General features: G+C 36.3%; 1 long non-coding RNA gene across 1 annotated transcript in view; it reads left to right on the plus strand.

The window, feature by feature from the left end:
- LOC141279061 (uncharacterized) overlaps nt 1-24,570 on the plus strand; it is a 43,379-nt gene that overhangs the window by 15,261 nt on the left and 3,548 nt on the right. Inside the window, exons 2-3 of the long non-coding RNA XR_012332811.1 lie at nt 4,526-4,565; nt 8,947-9,119. This is a non-coding gene — a long non-coding RNA (uncharacterized lncRNA). The remainder of the gene's footprint in view (nt 1-4,525; nt 4,566-8,946; nt 9,120-24,570) is intronic.

Consider the following 24,570-nt stretch of genomic DNA (forward strand, 5'->3'; position numbering starts at 1 on the left):
TAAAAATTGTTTTTAAGAAGAAAGATTTATAATGCAGTTTTTACTCTGTCAGCAATTCAGTATCCAATGTAGATATTAGTAATAGAAGATTGAGTAAAGTGAAAAGAAAGGTTTTAGATCACAAAAAAGGGCATGTAAAGCCTTCTGAATCAATGAATCATTGAAACCTTTTAGAAGAGAGAGACACAATTAGCAGAGCAATAAAATTTCACTCTTATCAAAACTTCCTTTTTTTTAAACATTTAATGTTCATTATGTATTATGATTTGAAGGATCACTGGATTTAAGAAATAGGTACCACTGATTCAGAACTTACTCCACTACTATATAGATAGTAAGGACCCACAGGTTTCATCATTACACACCCAAATTTCAAATATTAATCAGGCAAAACAATTCACAAGTTACCAGTAGCTTTTAAAAGATCACAATAAGTCATAACTTCCACTGCTTTATATATTCCATATCAACCATATCACTTTTTGACTCTGTAGAATGGTAAAAATCCGCATGTTCTAAGCTGCTATCAGATTTGATTACTTTTAGTTTGGAAGTTTGAAGTGAATCTGAAGTGTAAAAATTTACAGAAATTTGTCAAATGTTCCTGATTTTAACCAAAGTATATGCAGATCTTCCATACAGAAATGACACTTAAACCGAGTTTTATAGGTTGTCATGGCAACATGAGTAGTGTTCCAGGAGGAAGGATTTGAGCTTTATCATGTTTGCAGTTGTCCTAGCAACATGACAATCTGACTTCATGAATGAAGTGTCATTTTGCCAGTTAAACTGGTTTGAAAATAATTGGACTTCTACTGGAATCTGTATCTATATATATATATCGTAGAAAATTGAACACTGTTTCAAAAACAGAAACAAAAGAAATAATATTAGAGACTGAGAAAGGGGACAAATATCAATACATATCAGAGTAGGAAAGAGATATGTGAGGATGAGGTCGGGACATGGAAGACACGGAAGGAGGGAAGAGTAAAAGGAAAAAAAGCCAATAAAATAAGGAAAAGGAGGATGACTAATAAATCAACAAATTTCACAGTATCATTAGTGGGTGGGGAAGGTTGAACATGGAAACAGCAGAGAAAGTTACCATGGAAACATTAGGGCACTTTGAACAAACAGGAGTGCCTTAGTGTTTTGTAACTAAGTTGTTCCTGTTGTAATTCTTATCAGGAATATCAGTTGGAGTATCAGTCTGAATCACACTAGAAGCATTTTCAGTATCTGACAAAGGAGTTTTGAAGGAAACAGCGTCAAACTAAATGGATTTGGTACAACAGAGAACAGTGCTTTATACAATATCACTTTCATACATGGACAACTACAAATGAATCTCACATCAATCAGAGCAGCTGTGAATATAAACTTTACTGTAATTGTTAATAGTTACTGCTTCCAAACTATTTAGATATACAAGTTGAACCATGAATTGAGTGGTTTTACATTTGTCAAGGGTTAATTTTGCATTACTGAAGAAGTAGAAGTTTGTGAAAATGAAAGTAACATACTGTAGATTTCTGGTGTGTGTGTGTGTGTGTGTGTGTGTAAAACTCTTTCTGTTGTCTTCATTTGTCTTTATGTATACCATGCCATACTTTTAAATCAGAACTTCTTAACACTGGTTCCATGGTTCTGAGGCTTTTGAGGTTCACTGAAACCCCTGAAATCAAATGCCAAATTTTTGTGAATGTATATGAATATGTGCATTTTCAAAGGATATGACCCCAAATTTTAATCAGAGGAATAATGACCTTCAAAACGTTAAGAATCACCAACTAATGAAAAATGGTGATCTGGTAGATAAAATCATGAAGAAAAGAAAAAAGAGATAAATGGCCAAGAATTTTCACTGTGTGAAAGGCAAGCATGGGAAAGGACTTTTGACTCTGGATAATACCAGGTACCCTGAAGTTATTGGTGTGATGTGAATCATCCTTGAAACTGCCAGGAACAAGGAGACTAACAGAGAAGGCTCAGAGCAGTTATTTAAGAAATAAGTCACTAAAGCATAGAATAAAAGTATCACCAGTGATCATCGATGAACAAAACTAAGATTCCTGCTTTCCTGGAATTTACATTCTAGCAGGAAGGAAAAGAACTACAGATAAAAGCACAAAATGTGGTGAATTTTAACTATATATAAATTTTCAGGGTTTTCTCAGTTCCTGCCACAGAGTAGATACTTAACTATTTTAGAAAAAAGGAAGGAAGGAAGGGAGGGAGGAAGGGAGGAAGGAAGGAAGGGATGAAGGAGGGAGAGGGGAAGGAGCAAATAGAGCTTAGACAATTAAACAGTGTTCTTGTTTTGCACATTCTAATATACGTCATACGTTCTTGTAGTGCATATCTGTGGGATACGTTTTTACAGATGTAATATTTGGATAGAACTGAGTAGGAAGTTAATCTGACAGACTAACATAGATTTTGTAGATCTGGTCACATTATATCAAATACATTTTCAACAGGAAGTTGAGCATGATAATTTTCCAAAATGAAAACTAAAGTAAACTGCAGGCAGCATAGAATGAAAGAAACCCTCAAATCTGCTATTTAACTCCTTCCTTTTATGGAGGAGAATACTGAGTCCCAAATATCTGAAATATTTTCCCAAAGTCATAGAGCCAACTAGCAGCAGAACTGAAATGAAAAACCGAATCTTCTAACTCCGAGCTTAATTTCATTCATGCTTGAATCTTCTAGGGAATATAACTGGTAGTCAGGAGATGCCAGTTTTATTGACTTCAAATAAGACAAAAGCCTCATCAATTCATTCATTTTGTTCAATATTTAGCGGGATGTAGAAGTTTGTGTTTGAATTATGAAAATGACCATTTCCCCAAAACTCCTAGCAAATTATTTCCATGCTGACTGGAAACATGTTGAGAGGTTAGAACACTTCTAGTATTTTCTATAACATGTTTTTAAAAATTAGGGAATCAAACATCATACAAAGGGCCGCCCTCAAATGTACAATGTAATTGCAAAACTCTCATCTTTATGTTTTTAGGATTCAAATGATCAGCATAACACAATTGTAAGATCATAGATTTCTTCTGTGTAATTCTGATGCCTTAGTATTGAGTAACTGTGTATTGGTAAAAATTTGCAACAGTTGTGTAGTTATAATACAATATATGTAAGTAAAATATAACCAAAGTTTAAAATTTATTTGATTCAAAAACTCAGGCAAAGCATAAGACTTATGTTTGGCTCTCAGACCTTTTAACTAATAGTTGTATGATCTTGAGCAAGTTCTGTGATATTTCTGGGTCTCATTTTCTTCCTCTATAAAATACAGGGAACAGTGCCTATTTTTCAGTACTGTTTTGTGGATTAAATGAGATAAGGTAATTGAGTGTAAACATACAATACATGCTCAATAAAATTTCTCTTCCTTTCTGAATAAGAAAAACAAGTTTCTAGATTAGAGTACATTATCAATTTTCAAAATAAACTCAATAATTAGGGAAATTCTAAATCTGGAGCAGTTTACTAAAGCCACTTAAATAATTTAAGAGTACATGTAAAACAACGTCTACCAAGGAGTCATTGCCAGAGAAGCCAATATAAACGTATTTTGTTTTGTTATCACATTAAAGTTAAAATGTACTTCCTTTGTGATCTGTGGATGTACCAGTTGAAATGTACTTGTTTATCTTCTTAGAGGATACATAATGTGATTATAAGCACAAACTTTAGGTTCAAACTCTGATTCATCCCTTTACTTAGCTCGGGCACATAACTTAATCCCATCTGTGCCCCAGTTTTTTCATCCATAAAATGGAGATAATAGGAGTCTTTACTTCATAGGGTTTTGTGGGGATTAGGAGAGTTTATGTATCTATAGTGCTTAAAACAATACCTATTACTTGGTAATTAAATATCATATATATTAACAAATACTATTATTTATATTTACTAGTGACTATGTAAATATTGGTTTCAAATAGTTATCACCTTTAAATTAAAAGAAGGTCTATTTTAACTTTCTCACATTTTTCTGATCATGTACATTTTATTTAGCGACAAACCTAAATTTATATTTAGCAAAATTTTGGCATCTAGATGAATTACACTAAAAAAGGTAGTAGTCGAGGGGTTTACTTATTTATGTAGGTACCTGAAATACATTATCTTGATTTACTAAACAAGTGAGAATTCTGCTCAAAATCTAATCATACAGTTAGGCATTGGGAAAATGCTGCTGGAAAATAATCTTTCAGACAAAGATTATTCTTTTCATGTGATAGTGCAGAAAGTTGGGTCTTGAACAGGCTCCAACTTACTTTCTGTGGAAAGTTTTGAGCCTGTTTTGGAGGGGCTTCTTAAAGTACCCATTAATTTAGAAAACACTGATTGTTTTCTGATGGTTAATTTTAAAAAATTTTAAATTTTATATTGGAGTATAGTTGATTAACAGTGAGGTGTTAGTTACAGGTGTACAGCAAAGTGATTCAGTTATACTCATACAAGTGTCTATTCTTTTTCAAATTCTTTTTCCGTTTAGGTTATTACAGAATATTGAGCCGAGTTCCCTGGGCTAGACAGTAAGTCCTTGTTGGTTATCTATTTTCATTATAGTAGTGTGTATATGTTAATACCAAACTCCCAACATTGATTTTTTGCCTTTGCTTCCAGAATATGAGCTCTATGAGGGAACTTTACTTCATTCCCTGCTGTATCCTCAGTGCCTGGAGCAGTACCTAGAACTTAGTACACACTTAGTAATTGTTTGATCAATGAATAAATGGATAAGATCTAAATGCCAGTATTAGGTGTTGGGTATACAACAACCAAGACACTCTTAAGGTGTAAGCAAAAATTATTCACACCAAGATTACCATCTACTTTCTTATTGTCTAAAGTAAGTAGGTCTTTAAAAAAACAAAATCCATAAAACAAAATATTTGCCTTATAGCTCCATGACATTCTAAGATAGTTATTGTCTGCCATCCAGCGCCTCCTTAATCTGTCTAGATTTGTCAATATTAGAGAGATGTCCAGTGTTCCCATCAGGATTTTCCCCTTTCTACTTAACCAAACCATCCAAAAGCTGCATTTCCAGACAATGTTACCATGGCCAGCTCTGAACTGTCTGGTTGAACCTCTGGTTAACAAAGTCTCACTGAAGGGATAGTTGGAATTTGCACAGTCATATGTGGGAATAGGGTGTCTCTTTTCCTATCACTTGCATCCATGAATGTCAGGGAATCAGAGCTTAGTCGATTTCAGTTGTAGTGGCATGAATACATGTTAGGATGAATTGTTACATCTGCTTTTTTGTCTAGTATGTTTCAGGAATGTTACATGCACAAATATTACTGAATCCTTACAATACCTTTTTCTGATATGTATCATCATCTTCATTTTACAAATGAAAGAAAAACAGAAACAGAGACAAAGCTTCAGAGGAAAAGTAAGTTATCCCTGGTGACACAGAAACTAAGAGACAGACAAGGAATTCAAACACAGACCTGCTGTCGCTGAAGTCTGTGTACAGTACGCTTTTGTAGGATACCTGTGAAAGCTCTGTGATTTCATCCAGTTATTGAGCTCGTTGGTGTATTTCTCTCTCAAAATTCTGTCATCTCATTCCACTATGCTTTATACCCACCCATGCCTTGTCTAAGACCATGCCTGTGTAGACAGCAAAATCTCAGGCTGGAGCTGAGCTGTTTTCCATGGTAACCGGCTGTATCTGAGACTGGGTTCAGTTCAGATGTCAAATCACACCAGAAACACCCTGGAGAGACTTGGGAATTATTCATAATTACCACCAATTGAAAGTGATGAGAAAATTGGTGCTGTTTCCCTATCAATCTCTAGAAAGATATTTTTAAAAATTCTTACTGTGAAAATTTGTCCCACAAGCTTCAACATTAATTCTCAATCTTTGTTTTGCAACACTCCAGTATGCCTCCAGTTATTTCAAAGATTGCATTAAAGTTCTTAATTCCCAAACAAAATTAAATGTGATTAAAGTTGGTTTTCACTTTTTCTTGTGGAAAATTTCAAACATATTCAGTAGTAAGAAAAGAGCAACAAACCTCTATGGACCCATTGATCCAGGTTCAACAGTTATCAATAAATGTCAAATCTTATTTCATTTATATCCTCCCATTTCTGCTCCATACCCACCACAGGAGTATTTTGTAGCAAATCAGATATTGTGTCAGATCATCCTGGTCTTTTTTAAACTTTATTTTATGTTAGAATGTCATAAAAACAGTTAGAAAAAAAAAAAAAAAAAAAAAAAAGAGGAACACAGGAATAATATGAAACAAAGCCCAGCAAAATGCAGTGAAAAGTCCTCATTTTTGTTTTACTCAAAGAAGACAAAAAACATGTCTCTTTTATTCATTTTGTACAGAAATCAATATTTAATATATCTTTACGATGATTATGTTGACGATGACTTCCCTACAATGTGTGGCAAATAATTCCTGAGTGGGCATCAGACAGTGAAGGAGATAGACTAGGTTGTAGCAGTCCCCAGATGGTAAGAAATTGGGAATCATTGATGATGTTGTGATATCAAGCACTATTTTGTTTTTTTCATTACTGACCAAATACAGGGGGCATTTCCTTACAGTGCACCGTGGGAGGTGTTCTTGGCAGAAGAACTCTTTTGTATGCTGTATATTATGTTCAAGATAATCTATGTAGTAGCCAAATAACTCCCACATTGAAACCACTTTATTGAGATTGATAAAACGGGTATTTTAGATTCATATACTTTTGTGTTTCTCATCAGTAACTACTGATAATAGAGCTGCACTTTTATTATGCCTTTAAGTGTCAAGCTATTGAAATAAAGATTCTTTTCAACATGCATTTCAATGGTAATAAAAATGTCTTATTTACTTTACAGTTCTTTTTATGTTGTAGAATGTGCCTAATTATCTTTAAAAGTGTTTTTGTTCTTAAGCATATTGATGGCATTGAAAACACATATAAATTGGTTAGTAATTTAGCATAACAAAAGGTCAAATAATAGAAGGAAATGTTCAGTATCATCATTTTTTAAAATAAATTCATTTCAATTCCAATATAAAATATCAGTGTAAAATCTGGGCAAATGTATGCCTCATTAACATCCAGAATTAATTCCAATATTGTGATCTAATGTGAAGCAACAGCTGTCAGTTCTTAAAAATGCAATAAGGAAATTAGGCTGTACATCAGTTAACACATATAGAAAAAATGTTTTTACATTTTATAAGATTTTGGAATGCCTCAAACTCAAATCATAGTAGTTATAATAGCTTTGGTTGAAAAGTAGTATCGTTGGTGTTCTATTATATATTTTGACTTTATAATTTAAAGAAAGTGGGCGGCTCTAGATATTAACATACTCTAAAAAGAAAGTTTGTGTTCATCTTATAGCATTTTTATTATAAAAGAATACTTCTATAAATCAAATATACACAGTTAAGTTGTGTAAAGGTAAATTGAGTAAGGACATACGGTAGCTAGTGGATTCTGACTTTTAGCTCTCATAAGAATCCCCTGGAGGGCTTTTAAAAACACAGATTGCTGGACCCCACCCCACAGTTTCAAATTCAGAAGATCTAGGGAAGACCTCAGTATTTTCATTTCTAACCAGTTTCCAGGTGATGTTGATGTGCTGGTCCAGGGTTCTCACTTTGAGAACCACTGCAGTAGCCTAATATGTTCTAAAAATGCAGGACTTAAAATTGTAATAATTATGAAAATGTCTTTTTTAAATTGGATAGTGCATGGGAAATAAATCAAGAAGGTAGATGTTGCCACTAATTCTACTTCTTTCCCTAATCACTTCACTCCCTCTCTAGGACTTCTGTTTCTCATCAACTATTACACATGTTTTCTCTTCTCAAACTTTGAAAACCTCACCTCTTCTTCTACCCCTTAGATGATGACAATACTTTAAATTTTCCTGAATGCATTAATGAAATCAGAAGAGAACATTATCCTTCTGCCACCATATTTACCTCATACATTTTAACGTTCATCGTCATACAATGGACGCACTCCCCTGTTCCAATCTATAGCCATCCCCTCCACTTATGTACTGCATCTCATTCCTACCTCCTTAAGAATTTGCTCCCACAATGATTCCTTTCCCTCTCCTGGTTTTCTTCTTATCTCACTTGCATCACCTTCATAGTTGGCTTTGCTGGATTCCCCAACTTTTATCTACCTTAAAGATAAGACTAGTTCCTAGATCCTTATAAAGTATGTGTCAAGAGAGTTCACCTGGGGAAAGAAAGAGAGAAGCATTTATCCATTGGATCCCATCCGCATTGGTCGAGCGCTGCCCCATAAATCGTCATCTCGTCTGCATTCCAAGATGCGAGTGCATGCGTAAGAAGTGGGTTCCCTCAGGTGTCCCACAACGTGGTATCAAAGAAACCCCTGGCTGGATGAAAGCTAAAGAACCCCCCCATCTAAGCCTGATGTAAGATGTGGTCAGGTTGCCCCTCTGTTACACACCTGGTTTCTGTGGCAGTGGCTAAAATAAGACGTGAAGCTAAGAAGATTTGCTTTGATGCACGAGGGGAGTCCATTCCATGTTCCTACATCATACATACTTGCTGACTTTAATAAGAAAGGAAATTCTTCAGAATTGAGCTGGAGGCCGAGGCAGGGGCTTGATGGTAACTGATATAGACCAACAGCCTAGTTTATGCCGTGCCTTGATAAACTGTAAAAGCCCATTGTTCTCTTCAGGAATCTCTAGGTAACATCAGGCTTATTGTCACCCATATGTAGCTATGAGTTAATTATTAGTCTTTGTTGTACAAGCAAGACAGCTGTAATAGTTCACTTCTGTACAACCTGGAAATTAAATGTATTAAAGGCCATTCACATGGTCATGCAAGCCCTTTGAGGTTGTTAGGGGAATTGAGGGACTCTTCACAACTAAATTTTCATTCCTTTCTTCAGGTTCTCATTTAGTCAACATCCCCTAAGACTCGGAGTTCAGAGACTATGACCATCTCTCTCCTCTACCCGGAACCATTCGTAGTGCTCACATAATGAAACAACAGGAGAAGCATAATATCCTGATGTGCCATCCCATGTAACTATTCTATAGAGCTACTTAATACATTGCTTAGGTAAGTGTCGTGCTGGACTTCACTAACAGCCAAGGGAATGCAAAGTAAAACAACAATGAGATACCTTTTCATTTCCAACAGAATGGAAAATTTAATAATAATAACCATATTAGTCAAGATGGGGGGAAACAGGAACCCTTAGCTGTTGCTGTTAGAGTATCAATTACAAACCCTTTGGAGAGCAATTTTAGAATACCAAGTATAAGAAGATGTTCATACACTTAGATCCAGCATTTAATGATACTTAATATAGGGGGATATTCATTTACTTCAACCCAGCAGTTTCTCTTCTGGTGTCTGTCTTCAACCAATTTATTCATGGGTTCAGGGATGTTTACTATGACATTGTTTATAAGAGTAAAAATGTGGAAATAACATTATTGTCCATAAGAAGTAGAATGCCAAACCTGGCACCCCTTCTCAAAAAGGAATGAGCGAACACAGGGTGATTTGTTCATAAGGTAGAATATTATACTACAGCAGTTAAAATGAATGAATTCGATAGACATGTATTCCTCTCTGTGTTAGTTCAAGCTGCTGTAACAAAATACTAGTGGTGGCTGAAACAACAACATTTATCTCTCACAGTTCTGAAGGTTGGGAAGTCTAAGATCAAGGTGCCGGCAAATCTGGGGTCTGGTGAGAACCTTCCTCCTAGTTTGGAGATAGCTGCCTTCCTGCTGTATTCTCACATGATGAAGAGAGAGGACAAGCTCCCTGGTCTCTCCTTATAAATGCACTAATCCTGCCATGGGGGCTCCACTCTCATGACCTCATATAAATCCAATTAACTCTCAAAGGCTATGCCTCCAAATACTATCACACTGAGGACTATAGGACTTTGACATACGAATTTGCGGGAACATAAACATTCAGTCCATAGCACTTTTATATATTTCCATAATATGTGTACGTGTATCTCAAAAATATGTTAAGTTGCAAAAGGATACATACAATCTGATACAATAGATCATATTTGAAAAACACACGAAACAGTAGGTTGAATTGTTTATGGAGGAATCCATAAGTAGTAAATGAACAAAAACATAACAGAGGAATAATGGATAACAACCTTGGGGTGGAGGAGACTATTTCTGAGTATGGAAAATGGAAACAGAGGGAAAGAGGATGGCCATATTTGCAAGGAGAGAGAAGATTTTATTTATTTATTTATTTTTTAAGATTTTGTGTGTGTGTGTGTGGACCATTTTTAAAGTCTTTATTGAATTTGTTACAATATTCTGTTTCATGTTTTGGTTTTTTGGCCGGGAGGCATATGGGATCTTAGCTCCCCGACCAGGGATCGAATCTGCAACCCCCTGCATTGGAAGGTGAAGTCTTAACCACTGGACCACCAGGGAAGTCCCAGGATTCAATTTTAGAGAGAGGAAAAAGAGAGGAGAGAAAGGGTAGTAGGGTTCTGGGGAGAGAAAGATGTATTGTTTCTATACATTGTTTTGTTTTATCATAAAAAATATTTTATAAAAACTAGCATAGGTTTACTTTTGTAAAATGGAAAAGGCTTCATTAGGACTAGCTTTGTTGCTGCAAACGTACAGATGCTTCTCATAAAAGGTGAAGGAGACCACCACTGCAACTATGTATACAAGGTAGTTGGGGCCTTAATTCTTTTATCTTATATGTGTGTTTGCTTTTAGTGTTTGCCTTTTAAATTCAGGGTAAATTTCCACTGTTTTGCTGTCAGATATTGCAACAGGGCAGGCGGTTGGGGGGTGGTGAGAGTCACTGCTGGGGTTCCAGGGTATATCTCTCTGTTACATAGTTTTTCTTTAGTCCTGAAATAATACACTGATTAGAGCACATCTTTCTCGGCTACAATTATATCATACTCTCTGATGAGACTTAACCCACTGTGATTGGAGTACATAGAACCCTGCACTCATATGTTTAGTTAGTCTCATCAATAATGAGCAGAACATCCGTCCAATTTTTGGAAGAACGTCTAATTTCAAAGTAGCTTTCGAGGGGAGGTGTGGTGAGCTGACTCACTGTCATTACAATGTACTTACGTATCTCACTCAACTTGAGAATACTTACATCAATCTTTATATTCAGAACCGTAATTAAAGGTCGAGAAAGCATATGTAATTTTTATTCAGTAGTTTCAGAGTCACTCCCCCACTTGCTGAGAAAATCTAGACATTGAAATTATCTTTCAAAACATGAAATTTGAGAAGGGACTTAAAGTATACAAGATGGAAAAGGAGAGAGAAAGCAAACTGCCACTGTTAGGATCGAATAATCACAGAAAAAGGTGATTTTGGTAGGTGATGTAGAACAGGCAATGAGTTTTTAGTCCGGTTAAGAAGTTCCAACCATCAGGATTAGGGAAAAAAAAGAAAGTAACTCACCTAGAAAAATTATCTGTGTCAAGAATGTAGATAAATGGAATATTTTAGTTTGGTTCACTGTTGAATTTCACCTGGAAATCAATCAAAATGTAAAGGTTTTGTTTGCTTGTTTGTTTGTTTTTGCGGTACGCGGGGCTCTCACTGTTGTGGCCTCTCCCGTTGCGGAGCACAAGCTTCAGACGCGCAGGCTCAGCGGCCATGGCTCACGGGCCCAGCCGCTCCGCGGCATGTGGGATCCTCCCGGACTGCGGGGCACGAAGCCGCGTCCCCTGCATCGGCAGGCGGACTCTCAACCACTGCGCCACCAGGGAAGCCCAAAATGTAAAGTTTTGATTTCAGTTTCTAGCAGCGTGAGGCTGTTACATATGTATTTTAAACTCACCCACACAAGTCACTAGGAGACAAAAAGCAATGATCATGGTTGGGTTTCTCTGGATAAAGCAGTTATTTTTTGGTTTTGTTTCTTTTGTTTGCTTGTTTCTCCTGAGAGCTTGACTAGGCCCTCAGGAGAAAGACTTTATTGCCATGTTTAGTTAGCATGAGTTTCTGACTTTCTCAAGGCCTTTTCTGGCACAGAATTCAAGTTATCTTTCAGCTCTCTAGGCAATACTCCAAGTTCACTTCAACCACACCAGGAGTTTTAAACCGTTGCCCAATCTCCTTTTCACTCTCCATCATACCATCCCAACCTCATTTCATTGTGTCAGGTTCTAAGATCAGTCATAGAAATCACCCTCAGCTCCCTTGCTTCTTTCTCCTGACGTTCTTGCCCCAAACCTGATGAAATCCATCTTTCTGCCTGTTCTCCACCTGTACCTGAGCAGCTCTGTGTAGCTAGAGAATAATCCATGGCCATACTGACTGGTCACAGTTTAAAATGATCACAGATTTGAGGTGGTTCCTCAGTGTTCAGTAACCTTCCTGCTTCTACCAGTTCAGTTCCCCAGGCAGTCATTTTATACCTTCTCTTTGATCCTCAAACTTCCCCCTTGTAAGGAGATCTTCCTTGGCTACCCCATCGAAAAATGTACCTTGACTCCATCATTCTATCTCTCCCCTCTTTTTTTTCTTCATAGCATTTTCAGGCATTTTGTATATTTAGAATGCAAATTCTATGAAGGCATAAACTTTGTTTTTTAATAGATCTTGAAATAATTAGTAGATATCCAGTGTTATTTATTAAATAAAGAAATGAGATGCTCTATTAAGTCCTTGGAAGATCTACTGGATTTGATTTTTAGTGACCCAGGAAGAAGGATGTAGTATGAGAATTAGGAAGGTCTCTTTTGCAATGTGCGTCAGAACTTTGCTGATCCGAGATGTTCCACTGGTTCTTTAATGAATATATTTTTCCCTTCACAGGCTAGTTTATATTCACTTTATTCCCACACTTGCCACAATATTCTGTTGTTATAGTTGATAGATAATTTCCTGTTAGGTAAGAGCTGCACTCCATACACGCACATGTAATTTCACGATTGCTGAGCAAGCTTGACAGCATTTTTTGGTGTTGATTTTGTCTTTGATGATTCTATGAAGGAAGCGCATTTAAATGTTAACATAATACAGGGAACACCCTTATGTTAAGAGTCTTTTCAGGGTAATGATGACTTATACCTTGTTCATCAATGAAGTAGGATGAATATTAACCAAGGGAATTTGTTTATTTGGCTGATAAATTGATGTTTCTGATAATTGGACAAAAATATTCCAAAGAGAACATGAAATATTTCAGCCCAAGATTATTGCCCTAAAGAGGTGTTTCATCCTTAATGGAGCAAAGAAGATAGAAGATAAAAGGCACTCATGCTGCATAGACTTCCAAAAGTGTCATTTTCCCACCCATTTATTGTCTTTCTTTCCATTTTAAATCCAGTGAGGACCCAGAATTTAGTGCTAAGGAAATCATGGAGCACAGGATGAATTACTTAATATGGGTAATTACTTAAAGTCTTGAAAATGACCCTGGGGTATGAAAGCAGAATCTCATCAAACATCTAGATAGTGTACCAGATACCCAAAAGTCAAATAGTAGTCATGTACCTCTATAGGCTACGGAGATATCAAAGGCAATATAGCATCTACAAGCAAATGCCAGAGATTGTCTCTGATTTCATGTTATTGCTACATATATATTTGGGTGTAATTAAGACTCATTTCTATAGGAAAACAAAACAAATATGTAACTTTAAAAATACTATTTTGGAAAAAAGACACCTTATTCAAGTGTTTCTGATGAAGTTTTCTTCAGAACAAATTAAGAGCTAGGCTTTAGAACTTTAGCCTGATTTGGAAGTGGTATTATTTTTTTTCAGGGTAGCTGGGATTGGCATCGTCCAATGGATCTCAATTCAGTACATTTGGCTTCCAGTCCCTGTGCTGCCACTCAAGGCAGCAGGACAACACCTAGGCTGGCCAGAGTCTTTGGGCCAGTGACCTTTTGCTTTAAGTAGCCTGCTCCATTTACCCAAGAGTGCCATACAAAATGATCTTTTCCCATGTATTCTATAATGTGAAAAACGTTGGGAAACAGTGGGCTAGATTGGTTGATATATTTATACAAAAATATGCTTTGAATGCCTACTATGGGAAGCTGGGAATACATTCTGGGAATATAGAGATGAATAAAAATTTTACCTCAATAGTCTCTAAGTGACACATCATTTCTAAAATTCTATCATTTATTTCTATTACTTCAAAATGGCCAATTTTAAGCAAAAAGATAATTATACCAATGGAAAGAGAGAGTAGAGATGACTGAGTGTGGAAGCTACAGAATATTGGGGCTTATAAAATAATATATTGGAGTTCATACTGCAACTGACTATAATCTTTTATCTCTTGAGGACACATTTCTACTTCTGCTTTCCTTTCATTGGATATGTTTCAAGCTATGTTTCTTCATATTACTTTCATAAGAGTTTTAAATAAAAATGTTATCTGTACAGAAAAGAAAAATATCTGATTTTTAGTTATTAAAAATAATCAGAAATTAATTCAAATATAGGTGGCTCAAAACTTAACCACTGTTCCATAATATCAGTATTGTTAAATATTACAAATAGATTAAATATCACAAAATACTTCTTGAGGTATTCACAAATAAGTGAATGGAGTTATAACCTAAATAATAAATGGTCCTTAGCATCTCCACAAAAATAGAAAACTACTGTAATGTGGTTGCATCCTCAGAGACCCTGTTTAGCTTCTTCATTTTTCTTAGCACTGTATGGTTCTCTCTAAGAGAGTATCTGTTTATTGATATGGTGCTTGGCAATCACAGCAGATACAAAAGAATAATAAAATTTGGCAACAGATTGGAAGTCTTAAATGAAAATGTGGCAGCTCTGCATGAATACAAACTCTTTCCAGACAATTAAAAGAGCACATGTGTTTGTATTTTATACACATCCATCAAAAAATATTGAAAACAGTTTAAAACATTTCTGACAAAGTAAAACTTTTTAACAATCAAAAATAGGTTTTAAATATGTATATTTGATTTAAAATAGTGATATTGTAATTCTGAGTATGAACTTCTTTTAATGACAGTTCTGGTAGATAAGTATTTTATTATACTGTGTTTAACAACAACATTCTCAAAAATATATAGTGATAAAGGATCTGGTTTCTCTTTCTTATCATGGTTTATTATAAGATTCTTTACATATTTTGATCCCCTACTAAGTGGCAGTTATGTTGGATATATAGTCATCACCTGCTTGGTGTCAGTGACAAAATCATGAAAATCTGATACTCTGTACAATAGTACTGACTGGTAGACTATTCCCCTTTCTTTAAAAATGTGAAATATTTTAAGGTGTTTCTTTTCCACTCATAGCCCCCATTCAGTTTCTTAAAAGGTAAAGAAGACAAAGTAAACTGCCTGTGTGTGAGTTACACACACCATGTTAAGAAGCAAAATAATTAAACTGTCAATTATTGATCACCAATCAATATATTGTTTCCCATATATGTGTTTGGAAGCATACTATATATTTCCTTTGTTGACACCTTGTTTTCAAAAGGTCTAAATGTGATTTTGATGGTCTAACAATTGTATTTGGAAGGTAATTAGAGATATTTCCTACACATTATTTTGTTAAAAGTGTAGTGAGTTTTGAGCATTACATTGTTTCTTTGTAAACATCAGCCAAAAGCATTATCTTGAGAAATACGTACATTCCATGAAATTTGTGTACTCTAAACCAAAAGGCATTCTACAAAGAAAGTGTTAGCTGGAAGATATTCTGGAGGATGTGCATATATTCGCTCCTGTACTTTTCACGGGTTCCAGCAATTAGCCATTATTTTCCCCTTTCACAGAAAGGAAAGTTGAGATTCAGAGAGCTTAAGTGACTTGCAGAAGGTCTCTTACATGCTGAAATTGTCCATAAAAATTTTTACTGAACTTTACTTAAATTTATTTATTGAGGTAGTTTGTTTTGATAATTTCAGGAATCTAGAGCCAGCTGGATTATTCCCTTTCATAAAGAATCTTCTTTCTCCAAAGTCCCTTCTAACATTTCATTTCTTGTGAATACTGAATAAATATTTGCTGACTCCTATGGGTTCAGCTCCTGGGATTTCTTTCATTTCAAAAGGAGATAAGATGGTAACTCTGGTTTGCCCAATTAAGAGAAAGAATAGTAACTCTGCCTTCCAGATATAGTGTTGTACTTCCTGTATCTAAATTATACTATTGCATTTAAATCTATATAATTTCCATGTATTCATATTCAATTCCCTATCTTTTAAAATTATTTTCTAAAAGTACGCTATTGATATTTTACATTCAACATTTTTTTCTCTTTTTCTTGTACCTTATCATCCTTATTTTTGTACTATTATCACAAATAAATATTAACCTATATTGTGGCAAATGAATTTTTTTTTTCAATTTCTTAGCTTGGGTGCAATTCAGTAATTTCCATCAAAATGGTTACCTGGAAAGTCATTCCTGTCAACATTATCTATCTGAACGAAAGACATCATTCTATTATTCTATTTTCAGAAACTCAATTTCCTAGATTTGTGTTGAAAACCCATGATTACATAGTGGAAGGCCAACATGAGTCTTCCAATTAGTACTGCATTTCACCAGATAACCAGGGGAAAATGTCTTAGATTAGTAAATTTGATGACTTTAAACACATTTCTCTTTCTAAGTACCTGGAATACTCAAAACAAATGGTTGATTTATGCTGACCTGCTAGCAGCTAACTATATAATGTATTAAAATAGCGTTCTTGCATTCTCTAGAAATACAGGGGTTCAAGTTGGTTTTCACTTCAACCATTTTTTTTCATACATAAAGCTGAGAAGTTCCTGAAGGTATTTTCAATATGCTAATTTATGGAGAAATACAATATCTTTCCCTTTGCCAAAATTTCTGGAATTTTTACTTTTTCAGATGACTGTAAAATCTAATCCTTCCTCATACAGAGAATAGTGTTTTTAGTGACTTTTTTTAGTGCTTCTCAATATCAAACTCTCACTAAGAACTGACAGTTTATTTATTAAAAAAATTTTTTTGAACTATAGTTGATATGTAATATTATATGTGACTGGTATAAAATATAGTGACTCACAATTTTAAAGGTTATATTCCATTTATAGTTATTGTAAGATATTTGCTATATTCCCCATGTTGTACAATATAGCTCATTTTATACCTAATAGTTTGTGCCTCTTAATGCTTATTTTATACCTAATAGTTTGTACCTCTTGATCCCCTACCCTTGTCTTGCCCCTCCCTGCTTTCCTCTCCTGACTGGTAACCACTAGTTTGAAGAACTGACAGTTTACTTTTAAGTTCAGAAACAACTGCAGTTTAGACATACTTTTTCCTTCAGGAAATTTCACCAGTGCTTTTCTACAAATGTCCATAATATTTCTTTTTTTCTATTTACTCAAGAAATCTGTCGTTTGATTCTCTGGCTTATGTTCTGTGACTTGGGTCTGTGCACGTGTCTGTCCCCCTTTCAGTGTTAAATATTCTCAATGACTGCATCAGCTTTGTGGTCTGATGACCAGGTGAAATTCTTTAGAATCATTTTCCTTAGGCTTTCTAGGCATGAATCCTCTTCACTCTTCTGAATGGAAAATTTCATTAAAATGCATAGGTTTACTTTAAAGAAAATTGTTTAAATTGATTAGTTAAGAATTTTGACAATCACAATGAATCAATGCATATGGACTCTGTATTAATATAATTTCCCTGTTTGCTTGGACCTTTATTTTCCTTTATTCAACTGAACAAATATTTTTCAGTGCTAATTCAAAAACTTGTGCTAGACAGTGTAGGAGATAAAAAATGAAGCATAAATCCTACCCTCTGGGAGCTCTTTGCTTAGAGGAAGATTAGGCATATATAAGGTAACTATTCTATTAAAGTGCTGTCCCAGAAGTGTAGATAAAAGTCTAGGTGGAATAATGATACTCTTTTTAAAGAGTACTTACTTTCAACAAAGTAGTTGTGTTAGCTAAGGTAATGCTAGCTGCTATAACAGATAGCTGCAGAAACCTCTGTGTCTCAATGTAGCAGATGTTTCTCACTCACAAAGAGTCCAGTCAGCATAAGGATGAGGTGGCATTTGGGGTTCTGCTCTATACATCACTCAAGGTTCCAGGCTTCTTCAGTATGTGGATTTCAAGGTCCCTAGAGCTTGATATCTAAGAGGAAGGCATGGGAAAGAGAGCATATATAATATGGGTGTTTTTATGGGCCCAACCTGGGAGTGGTATACATCACACTACATTTTGTCGTCAGTGTTATTGGTTGAATCGTGTCCCCCTAAAATTCACATGGTGAATCTTAACCCACACTATCTCTGAATGTGACCTTATTTGGAAATAGGGTCATTGTAGACATAGTTAACTAATCCAATATGACTGACGTCCTTATGAAAAGGGGGGATTTGGAGACAGATATACAACCAGGGGGAATACCATGTCAACATGAATTCAGACATCAGAGATCAGAGTAATGCCTCTACAAGTCAAGGAATGCCAAAGATTGTCCCAACCAGCAGAAGCTAGGAGAGAGGCATGGAATAGCTTCTCCCTCCCAGCCCTCAGAAGGAACCAACCCTGCTAACACCTTGGTCTTAGACTTCTAGCCTCTAGAACTGGGAGACAATAAATTACTCTTGGTTAAGCCACCCAGTTTGAGCCAGAGCCATCATGTGACCACACCTAAAAGCAAAGTCTCTGGAAACTGTAATTTAGCTATTTACCTAGGAGGAAAGGGGAACAAGTTTGGTGAACAGCTAAATGGTCTCTGCCACAGTCTGCCCTTCTGTCCACCTAACACCCATTTCACACTTCCTGCCACATTTGAAGCTTACACACTCTCCAAGAGAGACAACAGAAAGTTCTTTCCAATCACTGCAGCAGGCTGGTAGCCCAGGGTCTCTAGATGATGCAGTGTTCTTCATTAAGTCTGGGTGGGGCTTTTCATGGTCAGGTGACCTATGAACTGTAAGACAAATTGTTACCTTCCCCACTTTACTGCCTCCCCCCCACACCTGCCACAAACAGGATGCAATCAGGAGTCAGAGATCACATCAGCTATTTTAAAAGAGGATTTAATACAAAGTGTTAATAACTGGTCCTTGAAAAACGGAGTCAAAATAAGAATTCTAAGAGGTCACAGAAAGTTGTAGCTACCACCACTAGGACATAGGGAGTAAAGGGAAGAGGTTTGAATTATTAACATTTAGAAGCTTGGAGAAGAGACTCTGTGAAGCTGAAATGTAGAATTCATAAAAGAGTTGCTGATCAACCACTGCTGGTATCTCTAAATTTGGAGGAAGGTGCTCTATAGGGCTGGGACCCCAACCTCTGAGGATGGGACATTGCTCCACTGGTGTTGATGCCTCTGAGGAGCTGCAATGAAGCTGGTTCTGTGGGGATTGGAGAAAACTGCAAAATGGATTCAACTGCTGCTACTGAAATGAACTGCCACTTCCAGTGCGGCTGGTGTGGCACAGACACAAACAAGAACAAACGGGAAGTATAGTGTCTCTTCTTTCTTTTCCAGCCTTCTGGGCTGCCACAAGTATCCTCTTTGGGCATAGCATTGCCAGGGGACAAGCTGGCAAAGCAGAAATGTGGTTTTCAGAGCCTCAGGATGACATCACAAAGAAGATACTGTATAGGAGGGTGGGTTAGAAGCTGATAGACAAGACACCTATACAGTTCTCCATGGTGGAGCAGACACAAGACAACTACAGTAAAATTGCCCATTCAGAAAGGAGAAGAATGGGAGACACATAGCAGTCACTGGTCCATAACCAGGGAGGTGATTCAGTCAGCTGGGTAGGACGCATGAAGACTCTGTACCTTAGGAATGAGGGAAATTTCTTAATTAGGCCCCTGTTACACAATCTGGGAGGAACTTGATTTCCCATTTGTATTGGCAATTTCCAAGACTGTCCTCAGCTTAGATGACTTACTAGGAGGATTAATGGGACTCAGGATATAGTCATACTCATGGCTATGATTTACTACAGCAAAAGGGTACAAAGCCAAATCAGGGAAGAAAAAAGGCATATGGTGTAAAGTCTGGAGGAAACCAGGTAAAGCTTCCAAGAGCCCTGTTCCAGTGGATTCACATAGGATGTGCTTAACTCCCTCAGCAAGCTGTGATAATCCATGTGAAACGTTGTCTAGCAGGGAAGCTCATTAGCAACTAATTGCCTAGGATTTTCACTGGGAACTGGTCATGTAAGCACCTTCTGCCTAGCACGTACCAAAGTTTCAGTCTCCCAGAAGGAAAGCAGGTATTTAGCATAAACCATATTGCTTCACAAATATTTTAGGCACAGCAAGCCATTCTTATGGTGAGAAGGACCCTCCTTGAAATCTAAGTTTTCAGACACCAGCCTGGGGCCAACTTTGCAAGCAGGCTTTTCTAAGGGTAGCAATCTCTGTTCTGCTGTTTTAACTCTTTTCTGCACACCATTGTTCTCTAGATTCATGGTCTTCTCTATGGAGGTGTTCAGTGGGTACACCTTCCAAATTATCTCATGTGACAGTTTACCCAAATATTTTTTCTATTGCATATCCGTATTTGCAGGCTCTCTGATAATTTCTTCACCTCCTATTACCCATCCAACAAGCAGTGCTACATATTTTTGGTTATTGTTTGGCAGTGGCCCTCTCCCTTTTTAAGCCAAATTTTGTGTCTGTTCATATCAGGTCAGGAAAACAGAAACAACTTGAAGTGTTTCAAGCAAGAACGTATATTTGTAGAGCAGTATTTATTAACAGTAAGTTAGGTGCTTGCTTATAAATCCATAGGAAAGGTAGGAGGATTTAAAGTCAGAAATCCTGCTTCTAAATCTGTGTTCATTTCTCGCAGTCCAGAGATTGCAGGATCCATAGGAAATACCAGTGATGGTCACAGCTGCTCAACTTGGAGAAACAATAGTTTTGTGTTTTGTTTCTCTTTTACCTTCAGAATCCCATGCAAGAGACTCTCACTGATGGATTCTAATGGCAGGGATACTTGGAAATTTAGCTCCAATTTTTTAGCTCCTGCAGTACAGACCATAGAAGGGAGAAAATGACAAATTACCAAAGGCAATTTAAACAGTAGTTTTTATTTTTAAGTATATGTGCAGTCACTATATTTGTATCAGCACACTTCATAGAATGAGACTTCTATAGTAACAAAACTAAGGAATAAACTTTGAGGAGGAATTGAAGCTGTCAGTGAGTCAAACGATACTTAACAGGTTGACAAATAAAATGGATAAAAGTCTGGTGATTATAAAGCAAATAGAAAGGTTTTATATCATACAATGTAAAATTAAAATAGATCAATGTACTTCACAAAAATGAATTTTGTGAATGGACAACATTATAAGCAACATATTAGTGGAACTGTAATTGTGAAATTAGCCATAAAATATTCATATAATATTAATGGGAATGGTATTTTTGTAGAAGTGCAAAAGTGGTAAGCAATTCATAGAAGAAAGTTTCAAAATCTATTTCCAGTATAAAATTTTTAAAAGATTTATTCATTTGACTTCCAATTGATCATATTTTACCTATTTCTGTAATCTATTAACATAATAAAAATATGTATTTTTTGTGTATATAAAATTTTTCTAGAGACTAAATACACAATTCCCAATGAAGTCAGTGTTCATTTGCATATGTCAAGGAAACATGATTCTAATTTGCTTTATTCATTAGTATAGGAATTGCTGTGACATCTGCTTCTTACCACATTTAGTGGAGTGAGTGATTTGTACCTGTGCTTGATGTTTTCCATTTTTCAATTCAGTTTACCTGCTTTCTTCTCCTGGCTGTCCTGTGCCCTGGGAGGTGGACCTCCATGGACTACTTCCATGGGTTCTCTTGCCCCTGGCTTCCAGTTGGATTTAGTCAGGGTATTTATATCTTCAGGCAATTTGCTGCAACTCCTGACAAGTGGCCTTCACCATAGAATTATTTTCTCCAGGTTTCAGTAACTGCTCTATCCTCAGATCCTTTAGGCCCAGGCTGGGGGTGGGGGTGTGGTGGAGGAGAGTGTAGGGATAGCTCCCCTGGGAGACTGCACTATCACTTGCTGTACTCTTCCTGTAAACCCTATCCACACCTTCAAATTAATCCTTTTTATTAAACTCTCTTCAATTAGCAAGTTTCAATATGTTTTCTTCCAGGACTTTGATTAACATAATGCCCTTTGCAAGCTATGCTCTAGAAAGAATTGCTGTGACTAATAAAAAAAGAAAAAGATACTTATGCTCTAATAAAGCTAGGCTTCAGCAGTTTTCTAGATTAATGATTTAGGGTCTCTCTGAGCACATCTGGCCTTCAAGCCAAGTCTACAGTATAGCTGGTATTTAAACTACAAGTAATTCGTCTCTTGTTTAATCTATCAACAAATAACTTCCAAACTCTTACTATGTATGTTGCCCTGTGTTTGATGCAGATAACAGTATAGCAGTATAAAACATGGCAACTACCTTTAAGATGCTTTCACATTCCCTCTTATCTGAGTCTTTCAGACCCTTGTTTTTAATCCCTATTTGTCACTAGTCTAATGAGCCATACCATATGTATAATATATATATATATATATATATATATACCCACACACATATATAATATATATGGTGTAGATATAATAAAATTTAATGTACTAATTAAATAATATACCTTATTCTAAATATCCCTATATAGTAAAATAGTAAATGAATTATTAATCTGCACAATAATCCTGCTTATCTTTCCTTAGCCAACCTGTCCATTTTGGAAGAGAGAAAATTATAGAGAGGGGAGAATATATGATATTTTATTATTTAAAGATTAACTGTATTGTGCCATTTCTTCACCTCCTTCCAAGGCCAAGTGGAGCACAAACTGGGGAAAAAAAGAGTTAAATTATTTCTGCATGGTTCTTTCATAGTGATCCCCTCCAAGTTTTATTTATTTATTTTTTAAACACCTCATGGTAAATCTATCAGTCCTTTCTATTATGTAAACTTAATTATTATGTAAACTTAACTTATGTAAACTTTCTATTATGTAAAATTCATGTTTTATTGGGTAATTTTTTGTTAGGCATAAATTTGACTGGTTGAGTTGTAAAATTCAACTACCCTTGAATGGATAGTTTTTCAGTAGATTTCTACACCAAGGCCTATTTTCATAACAAAAGAGTTCCAAAAGTGCAGGCTAAGAACCTTGCAGTATCTGTTTTCCTCCCTTCGTCCCCAACCCTAAGTGCTACATCCCCTCTACCACACCCAGTCACTCACCAAAGTCTTGCAGATACTATCTTCACGATATTACACTCCTTAATCCAACAAATGTTTACTGAGTGCTGTACTCTTCTAGGTGCTCAGGATACATCCATGAATCAAATGCAGAGCTCTGCTCTCATAGAACAAACATTCCAGCAGGGAGAGATGATAAACAATGGATATAACAAATCATTATACAGGATGATAGAAGGTGAAAAGTGCCATGAAAAATGACAAAGTAGAATAAGGTGAGGGAGGATTTCTGAGGTATTGGGTGTCCACAGGAGGTCTTACGAGGTGGTGGCATTTGAACAAAGCTCTGAAGGAGGCAAGGATAATCTGTGGATAATGCCCTCCAGGCACATGGAAGAGCCTGCAATGATCCAAAAGTGAGAGTGTACTTGGCACATTCTAGGGATAGAAAGAATGGCTGAAATGTGGAAAGGTTCAGAGGTTGAACAAAGTGGAGAGGAGTGGGAAGTGAGGTCAGAGAGATAACAGGGAATAAGCTCATTTAGGGCCTTGGAGCTCATTTAAAGGGTTGTGGTCTTTACTGAGTGCAATGCAGAATCATTGAAGGGTTCTGAGCAAGGAATGATTTCATTTATGTGTTTTACAGAAAACTTGGCTGTGATATTGGGAGCAGAATTTGGTGGAGGAAAGGTAAAGTGGAGAGAGTATTTGGGAGGCTACTGCAGTAATGCAGGCAAAAGCTTTGATGGCTCAGGTGAAGGTGGTAGCAGTGGAGGTGGTAGGAAATGGTTGGGTTCTGAATATGTTTCAGAGTGACAGCGGACAGAATTTACTGGTAGGTTGGATGTGGAACTTAAGAGAGGAGATCATGTTGACTGCAGGGATTTTGCCTGAACAACTAGAAGAATGGACTAGTCATCCATTGAGATGGGGAAACTGTAAATGCAAGATGATTGGAAACAAAAGACAAGAGCTCAGTTTGACATGATTACTTTCCTGCTCCTTCTGTTGGCTTCCCAAGGATCTACAAAATGAAGTAATGAGAACCAACATTAATTGAATATTTTACATATTTTATTTCATTCCCTCTTAAAAGCAACATGATAAAGATGTTATCATCCCCATTTTGCAGGTAGAGAAACTGAGGAATGCCATCTAGCACTTTGCATCATATATCCTGTCCTCTAGCTGTAGACATCTTCAAAAACCTCAAAGCACAATTATTCCTTCTTCCATGGACTAGATTATAGTGCTATTCATTTATTTGTGGTCTCTCCCTATGGGAAGAGTACCTCCCTGTTCCATTGATATCAGGTTTGGTAAATTACTTGCTGTGGCCAA

This window comes from Tursiops truncatus, chromosome 7 (assembly GCF_011762595.2).
Source record: "Tursiops truncatus isolate mTurTru1 chromosome 7, mTurTru1.mat.Y, whole genome shotgun sequence".
NCBI lineage: Eukaryota > Metazoa > Chordata > Mammalia > Artiodactyla > Delphinidae > Tursiops > Tursiops truncatus.